We start from the raw sequence: 9,361 nt of genomic DNA on the forward strand, positions 1-9,361 counted from the left end.
TTTACGGTTCGTGACCGGGGACGTACGATCACAGCTTATCACTAACTGTCCTTACTTATAATAATTCTTTTGAGGCATCGGGAGATCATCTCATGAATGTTACAGCCTAAAGAAATATTTTTCGAACCTTAATCTTACTGGAATAAGTGAGGGGTTATAGGCCGTATCGATCTTTTCCTCCAAAAACTACTTTTGGTCCTTCGATATTTTTAAAATTCACTAGACTAGATTTGTTTCCAGTCATGTGATGCGAACATCCACTATCGAAGTACCAAACTTCCTGTAAACAAATTAAACATTTTAGGTACCTAGTTTTGCTTGGGTCCTTGGGGGTTAGTAATTTTTGGTACCCAAATCCACCTTGTCCTTACTGAACCAAGTAAAGGTGATTTGTAACCATTGTTGACTTTATAATCATAACTAATTTTGGAAAAGACTTTTGGTGCCCGGTTTTGAAAACTGACTCGATTTTTAGGCACTTGGGAAGAGACCTTAAAGGAATTAAACGTTGATTTTACCCATGGTTTAATTTCTTTGTACCAATATTGCTCAGAGGGATAAAATCTCTCTGGCCCACCATTCGAAAATCTTCCCTTTTTCAAATGTTGTTTTGCACTAAACTCATTGGAATATTTCCTTAAGGGAACAAAACTTTGTCTTTTCTTTGACTGACTGGGCGAAATATGTTGATAATAAGGCTTCGGCCCAACAGTACTATTTTTGGCAATTTTTTGATAACCAATTCCATGTCTCACTGTGCAATCTTGACCTTTGACAAATTTCACCACTTGAACTTTATTATCTAAAGTCGTAGTAGAATTGGTCAACTTCTGAGAGGCTTGAGAACACGATGGATCATAACCTAAACCGGTTTTATCTCCTGACGGTTTCTGCATATTTACCATTTTATCCATTATTTTGGATGAATGAGTAAATGTGGCTATTACTCCCCTAAGGTTGTGTTCTCTCGCTTCCCTTGATTTACACTCTTCTTGAAGGTAAATAATTTTAGCCTTCAATTCTTTCACCTCGGACAGAGCATTTTGCAATTTTTCATTTATTTCATCTTTTTCAAGAATTAAAAATTTATTGCACTCTTCGAGTTGAGAGTGAGTGTCCATAACGGTCTGACAATCTCTCATAAATTGAGAGAAGGACTCTCTAGAAAAAGAAGTACTCGCAGAATCAAAAGATTTAGATGTTACCTCATCTTCTTCAACTTCATGCGCCATTAAGCATAAATCTTGAGTTGATTAACTACTTGAAGCATCCATGCAGAATAAAGCATTGTCATCCTTTGAGGTGTCACTTTCTCCACTAGATGACTCATCACTATCACTTGACTCAAGTGGGTCACTAATTAATGCTTTCCTTTTGTCTTTCTTAAATCTTCTTTCTTTTGCCCTGGTGTCCTCCTGAGCATTATCACCTTGGTTTTTGCTCACTTTTGGATAAGGACATTCTGCCATAAAGTGTCCTGGCTTTCTACAATTGTAACACAAGTTTGCATCTGGACCTTCATTTTTCGTCCATCTCGTTGTATTGGCTTGGGGAAAATTTTTGTTGTTCTTCTTCCTCATGAACTTCTTAAATTTCCTAACAAACAATGCAAAATTTTCGTCAGATAAAAATTCACTATTATCTACTGACCTTGATGTAGACGGTTGTTCGGTGACTAGTGCAGTATTTCTTTCTTCGCGTTCTTCTTCTTTTCTTGTCTTCATCTCAAACTCATAAGCTTTTAGATCACTAAAGAGCTTGTCGGTTGTAAGAGTTTTGAGATCTCTATGGTCTCGCATGGTTGTGACTTTCATGTCCCAATTTGACGGTAATCCACGCAGGATTTTGAGTGATATTTCCTTCTGATCAATCTCCTTTCCAAGATCAGCAATTTCTCCCAAGACTTTAATAAATCTTGCTTCCATTTCGGCTATGCTCTCACCATTTAGCATTTTGAAATCCTCAAATTTCTTTAGTGCTATTGTGAGTTTGTTCTCTTTTTCTTGCTCATCTCCTTCGCCCATTTTAACTAGTGTTTCCCAAACATCTTTTGCGGTTTTGCATTTTCGGACCTTTGGGAAAGTTGCATCGTCGATAGCTTTGATTAGTATATCCTTGGCAATGCTGTCCAAGTTGTTTCGTTGCCTATCTTCAGGAGTCCATTCCTCCTTGGGTTTAGAATGTTTTGCGGTGTTGTGCTCGTTTGTGCGGTTGCGGTCTCCTTGGGTTTAGGAATGTTTTGCGGTGTTGTGCTCGTTTGTGCGGTTGCGGTATTGACTTTAAGAATTTTGATCGGACCGCTGGTAATTACCTCCCACATCTCATCGAGTAACGCGGATAAATGAACCTGTATACGTATTTTCCAATCATCAAATTTGTCTAGTGAAAACAATAGGTTCGGAGCTAAGTCTCTCTTCATCTTGAAGTTTTATGAGATCTGTCTAGCAGTCAAATATTGACTCAATAGACAATCACTCTGATACCACTTGTTGGTCCCGATAGGATAGTGAAAAGTCTAGAGGGGGAGGGGGGGTGAATAGACTTTTCTAACAATTTAAAACTTTATAACACTTCAACAACAGAGATTTCAAGTGAATAAATTCAACTTGAAATGTGCAGCAGAATATCGTACGGTAAAGTGCTATAAAACAAAACTGCGTAAAACTGAAGAGATACTTGACATGCAATACGTTGGAAAACCTTAAAACAGCTCAAGGAATATGTATGCAAAGTTTGAGCCACATTTGAACGTGGGAACACACAAACCCAGATGATATGATCAACATAGTACGTAAAGGGTTAGTGAGTTAAAACATGCAAATATGTAAAGTGTAGTAAAGTAAATGAGAGGTAGAGATTTATAGTGGTTCGGAGATGGTGTAATTCTCCTACTCCACTTATTCCTTTTCCAAGGAAGATTTCCACTATCTTCAATCACCTAGATACAATAGTGAAACTCCCGAGTGCTACGCACAAAGCTACACTCAACCACGAACTCTCCGCACCCAGCTAAGCTCACGAGCGCTACGCACAAAGCTACGCTCCCCGAACGCTATGCACAAAGCTACGTTCCCGAACGCTACGCACAAAGCTACGTTCCAACCAAGTGTTACGCACAAAGCTGCACTTAGTTCACCCGAGTGTTACGCACCCAACTACACTCCTTTCTACCCTCGGTAGAGATACAGCTGTTGTTCAAAGAAATAAAGATTTCTTTTCTAACACTTGAATTCCTCTCGTGTATAGCTCAATATCTCAGCACTTTTGTATTTTTATCGCATTCACCGCTCAGTAGCACCACTTGTTGATTTTCACGTTTTTGGTTCGTAGTGCTGTGTGTTCCTTGTCTGAGATCTCAACCGTCACCTCTATTCTATGTCTCGTGCTGTTCTTCAAGTCTTCTTGGGCTTTTTATAATTCAAAGAATTATTTGCCCGTTATGAACATTCAAATTTTGAACGTTCACTTGATCTGATTGGTCATTCCAATCTGATCTTGATGGCCATACCTTCTCATTTAATGACCATACCGTTGATCTGATAACTTGCCAATTTGATCTGATGAAATCTCCATTTTGATATGCACATTTAATGTCGTTGGTAACTTTTGACGAATTACCTCTGTAAATTGCTCACAAAGTCTTCTTTTACGGCTTGATTGATCCTTGAAACTTGTAGCCTCCAATTTTTGACTTTGTTGCCTTCTCAGCTTGATATTGCAGACTTTGCATCCTTCAGAGCTTGATATTCTTGACTTTGTTGTATTCTTGATTTGATATTGGGCAAGTTGATCTTTCAAAATATTTTCCGGGTGGTTCTTGCTTGAGTATGAACAATGATCTTCAGAAAATCACCACCTTCAAATTTCTTCTGGTTTAGGGTATTACGTACTGAACCTAAAATATTTGAGGCATGCAAAATATGGCTAAGTATAAGTTGCACTCCAAGTTGCTCCATAGCATGCTTCCAAAAAGCTTTTCATGCGTGCATGAACAATGTAGAGGTCACGCGCATAAGGTCTTAGCAAACTAGCTCCATGTTGACTTGAGTAGCTCCATACGTTGCTCTATTGACCAAAAATTGGCTCCAAAGACTTGGCCGTGTAACTTGCTCCCAGGCTTCTTCCTTAGTATTAAAATGTAGCAAATAGGATTCAAACACTGAACCATTAGGTATATGCTCAAGTCTCTAACCATTACTCTATTTCAACTCATTTGATCATATCCATCTAATAAATATATTTGATCCTTCTTTGCATTGTGTAGCGTATGGTGTAGAGATAGTGGATCTTCTTCTTCTCGCCTTTGACTATTTGACTTTAACTAGCTCCATTGGACTTTGACTAGCTCCATAAGTTCCTCCATGACCAAAATGTTGACTTTTAGCCGTGATACTACTAGCTCCATTCCTTGTACTCAAAGTTCAAAATGTTCTCAATGGGATTCGAACTTGAGTCCTCCAACAATGATAATTTGGTTTTGTCTATTGGATCATATACACTCATGTGTATAGTGGAAGCAAATGACTTACAAGAGTCATTACAAAATGAACTCTATAAGACAATAATTCGAACCAATCTAATGTCATGACTTGTCTTCCGGGTCCAAACTCTACACTCCAAAAATAAAATAGGGGATTTCTAAAATTACAATTTGGCTCATCAAAACTATTACAATTTTATTCCTAACAGTTAGTTTTGCCTCAACACAAATTTCACACTTATTTGTATTAACTTGAAAATTAGGGATATGGTTCATGCTAATTAATCTACGCATAGAATTAAAATTAACATGACCTAGTCTACCGTGCCACAAATTGGAAGACTCAAGCAAGTAAACCGAATTAACTTTACTTTTATTAACGATACTTAAAAAGCCCGTCAATTACATAACCTTTACCAACAAACATCCCTAATTTTGACAGAACTACATTGTCAGATTCGAAGACCATCTTGAATCCATGCTTGTTCAACAACGAGCTAGAAATAAGATTCTTCCTAAGGTCCGAAACATACAGCACATTATTCAATGTTAGTTCTTTCCCGGAAGTCATCTTCAGAATCACCTTGCCCACGCCCTCAACATTGGACTGAGCAGAGTTTCCCATCCAAACCTTTTCACCCTCAATGGCTTCAAAGGTACTAAACATACCCCGGTTGCAACATAGATGCCTAGTTGCACCAGTGTCGATGAACCATTCACGCGGGTTGGAACCCACCAAGTTCACCTCGGTGACCATAGCCGAGAGGCTATCTCAGCCACCTTTTGGCTCATATCCCTGAGCTCATCGGGCTCCAGGAGCCCACACTAGATGACATCTGTTAAATAAAAACACATTGAAGTGTAGTTAGCACGACGACTAAGTAAGGGATCCATGGGTCACCCAAAATTAGAGTTCACCCAAAAATCAACATAACGCCTCACCTAATTTAGGCATACTCACATAAAAGTTCACATACTACCCATATACATAGTATAATTTCCACAATACTCATACGTATAGGTATACAAGGTTAACATATATATCACATATATGTATGTATACATAATACAACAGTTTATTTTAATTATACATACATACTCATTAGGCATGTATTTATACCCATATACACACGTATACACGATTTTACATATACATACATCACACATATATACATATATACATATACCATACTTATACGTACATACATATATCATATAATACACCTAGCATCTCCAATTTAGATATTGGGCATATTAACTACCACATCTCCTCAACACAACAATTTATTCCTATACATTATGCAAAATACAATTTCATATATACTATTCATACAATCATGTACACAATATTTCCACCTAGATCTCATCATATTTCAACCAAAAAATCAATTATCCAATTTCAAGTGACCTTAACCTACTTAAGGGATTCCTTACCTCGAGAAAGTTTACTAACACCGTAGAAGCAAATCTTGGACTTTTTTCCCCAAATTTCACTCAAAACCCTAGGTAAAAAATTAACATCATAACAACAAATCTTAAGAAACTAAGCTTAGATTCAAGGTCTAGGAAGGAAAATAAAGCTTTCTACCGAATAAAATTAAAGTTTTACCGAAAAGCTTGAGACTTGTGAAGAAACTTTGGCTATGGAAGGTGAAGCTTTAATGGAGGAAAAAGATGATCTCTCTCTCTCTCTCTTCTCCTTGTAATTTTCGTCCAAATGAAGAAGGAAGGGGAAAAAAATGGCTTTATAATCTTAATCCACTTGGTTGACTAGTCTCCTCAACATGTGGTAAATAATTGTGACAAGTGTCACTTTCCTATGGTTTGATCTTGAAAAATATCTTAGCTAGACTGATCGGGATTAAAACAGATGAATTCTCGGTAGAAACTAATTTAAATCAAATAATTTTCAAAACCAAAAATTTATCCCAGACTGAAACTCAAAATTGGGCTAGGTTCGGTACACCGCAAAATTTAGCGATTTACGATCAAAATAAATTTCCGCTGCTTATGGGCTAATTTAATTAAATAGGAAATTCAAGAATAATAGTATGGTGTCTAATAATCCATTTCCTAGGACTATCGGGTCCGAACACCAGTTCCTAAAATTCTTACGGTTCTTGACCGGTACGTACGATCGCAGCTTATTAACAACTATTGTAACTAGCAAAAATTATTCTGAATATCTATGAATCATAACTTGAGCATGCCAATGCCTTAGAATAAAATAAAATTTAAACCTCCCCCCCCCCCTTTTTTTTTTTTTTTGAAGAAAATATTTCGGGGTATTACACTAGGCCTCTTAGGCGTCGACTAGACTTCCTAAGCACCGACTATGGTGCCTAGTTGGCCGATTAGCTATTCTTCTCTCTCTCTCTCTTTTTAAATGAGTTATTTCAATCAAAAAACAACATCGTTTGAGCGAAATAACCCTAAATTGTTCAAACTCTAGATGTTTTTTAGGTTAATATTTAATATTTTAGTATTAATTATTAAAGTATTAAATAGTTTATAATTATTTAAGTCTTAAAAATTTAAAATTTTTAAACAAATCTTTTAAAAAATACATGGGCACCTAGGTCGCTAAGGCGCTAGGAGCCCCCCGAGCGCCCGATGAGCATCTAGCAATTTCTTCAATCATAGATGCAAGTGATAAAACTTCAATGAATAAAAGGTTCTAGCTACATATTGTTGGTCCCAAGGGGATGGGGTACAAGTCTAGAGGGGGGGTGAATAGACTTGTATAAGATTTTGCAAATCTTTTCGACCTCTCGTGTGTATTGAACTTAGGATGTTTAGGTTCGATACCTCACGAGGTGAAGACAAAGTTTTATGCGCAGCGGAAATGTTATCCCCTTTTAGTTAGCACGAGTTTGAGTTAGTTCGAGAGGTGTGTTTACATGTAGTGCAATCGAGAGGTTAGCGAGAGATAAAAGCAGTAAGTAAAAGCAAGAGAGATTTTTAAGTGGTTCGGCCAACCCGCCTACGTCCACTCTTCTTCCAGAAACTCCCTGGAAGGATTGCACTAAAAACTTCCCTTTTTAGTACAATATCGAGCGCTTGAGCTTTGATCACGAAGCCCGCCTCAAGCCTCAGGTTTTTCGCCCCGCTTCTTGTTACTCCACCTCTCGAGCACTTGACCTTTGATCACCAAGCCCGCGTCAAGCCTCAGGATCTTCACAAGACAGCTCCCAGGTTACTCCGCCTCTCCAAGGTCTTTCTCCCCGCTTCCAGCTACTCCACCTCTCGAGCACTTGACCTTTGATCACCAAGCCCGCTGCCAGGTTACTCCACCTCTCTTGCTTAATCCAAAGCAAGGTGTTTTTGGTTGTCACAGTTGAATGTAACAGACTCCAATCTGACCACAAGCTATCGTTGAATTAACTTCGATGTAGAGCAGCTTCGGTCACCTTCTAGATGTATAACAGTTTAAGCTTTGTAACTCTCTTAAACACTAAGATGTGTTTTCTCGCTGTTTTGAATATCAGGATGATATTCCAAGTTAAGCACTTGCACTTCAACGTTTTAGACAGACACCTCTTAAGAATTTCGAACTGGTTTACCCCGAACTTTTGAACTCCTTCACCCCCGTTTGCTTCTGTGTCTTCACGTCCTTATATATGAGAGTAGAGGAATAATTCCGTTGGAGGGAAAATTATTCCGTTTGAAATTTGTCTCCCATGCTGATCATGGGTCTTGCATATTTTCAGCATATTTCATGGAGTGGTGATCTTGTAACTTGAACCTCTTTGTCTTGTAGTGAATATTCCATAGTTCACTTTCTTGAGTCCATGCTCCACTTTCGTCTTTTGGTAAAAGTTACTCTTTTTATATTCCCATTATTCATTGTTTGTAGGGAATCAGACCACTTCAGCATTGCTGCACCTTTTGACCGTTTGTGGTGGAAATTTGACGTGTCATCCATTTCCGCCCATTTTGAGATCTTCATGTTCGGCACCTCTATCTCCATGATATTCTTCTTCTCCAAACTTTAAGTATGCTTCCTGACCGTCATTTAGCATTACTGGAGAAGTGTCAGTTTATCGAGACCAAGGTTGATATCTTGATTGTTTGATGTCTCGAACCCAAGCATCGAGAGCTCTACCTCTCGAACTCTGCTTATGTCTCGAACTGGATGGTTGTATCGAGAGGTACTACCTCTCGAACTCTGCTTATGTCTCGAGACTTAGTTGATGTCTCGCAGACCCTTATTCCTCCAGTGTTGTCCCATGCTTTCTTCTGATCTGTCTATATGATTACAACACACGAGACTTCTAAGATGTTCAAACAAATTTACCTCAAGCTTAAATATTTTCCGAGTTGAGCTCAAGTTACCCGGTTGTATTTTCGCTCTTGGTTTACTTGTCGAACTTACAGCGTTTTGCCTATGTATCGAGACTTGGGGATTTCTACTTAACAGTTGGTATCATCAAAACCTATTACATGATGTTCCTAACAATTTCCCCCTTTTTGATGATGCCAACACTTATACTTACTCTATATGGCTGATTTGATAGAAAGAATTAACAAGGATTTTATTTTTCAGCGCATATGGTAAGTTTGACAAATACTCTACTAAAACATGAATAATATAACTCACGCAACACCCCCAGCAAAAGATATATATGATTATAAGAAGGGAATGTTTACAAAGTAGAGTTTAGTAGACAAGATTGAAAGAAATAAGACCAAGAACAACATAGATATCAATACATTGAAATGAGATGGAGTTTGGACCACGAGAGCTTACTTCTTGTTGGCTTTCCTTTTCTTGTTAATGGCTTCTCGTGTCTTGATGGGGTCTTTCGGATTTACCAGGCTTAAGTATTCATCTGTGACATCTAGATGCCTGTAGTTCCTGTAGGCTTCCCCCACGAACTC

The sequence above is a fragment of the Ipomoea triloba genome, chromosome 3 (assembly GCF_003576645.1).
Source record: "Ipomoea triloba cultivar NCNSP0323 chromosome 3, ASM357664v1".
Classification (NCBI taxonomy): Eukaryota; Viridiplantae; Streptophyta; class Magnoliopsida; order Solanales; family Convolvulaceae; genus Ipomoea; species Ipomoea triloba.